Source organism: Carlito syrichta, unplaced genomic scaffold (genome assembly GCF_000164805.1).
Source record: "Carlito syrichta isolate Samal-C Ts95f unplaced genomic scaffold, Tarsius_syrichta-2.0.1 Scaffold95875, whole genome shotgun sequence".
Taxonomy (NCBI): Eukaryota; Metazoa; Chordata; class Mammalia; order Primates; family Tarsiidae; genus Carlito; species Carlito syrichta.
In genome coordinates this window covers 9,976-10,429 of record NW_007039971.1, presented here as the reverse complement: position 1 = coordinate 10,429, position 454 = coordinate 9,976, and positions in this window count along the sequence as shown.

Genomic DNA, 454 nt, shown 5'->3' with positions numbered 1-454 from the left:
TCCAGTGATCCTCCCACCTCAGCCTCCCAAAGTACTGGGATTACAGATGTGAGCCACCCCGTCCGGTCCTGTATGCACATATTTCATTTACATTTCAGTTAAAGAACTCTGGTTTTCCCAAAAACATGGTTCAAAGTCCACTGACCATGGCATACTAACTGGGAGTAATTGCAAAAGGTGCAAACCTTGCCACTGGCTCTTTAGTCCAAAAAAGATGGCATAATGAATGCCCATCATGGTCAGTGAGTGGCATCACTGCTTTCAAAGTCTGCTGGCGACTGGCTGATGAGTGCGTACCTGTTATTCAGTTTATGCAGACGTCAACCAAGTGTTGGTTCCCTGTCTCTCAGTCATAAACCTATATGATATTCTACAAAAATGGATAATGAGAAGAGACAATGGCTAATAAATATAAAAGTGCAGAAAGAAAGAAAGAAGGGAGAGAGGGACGGAA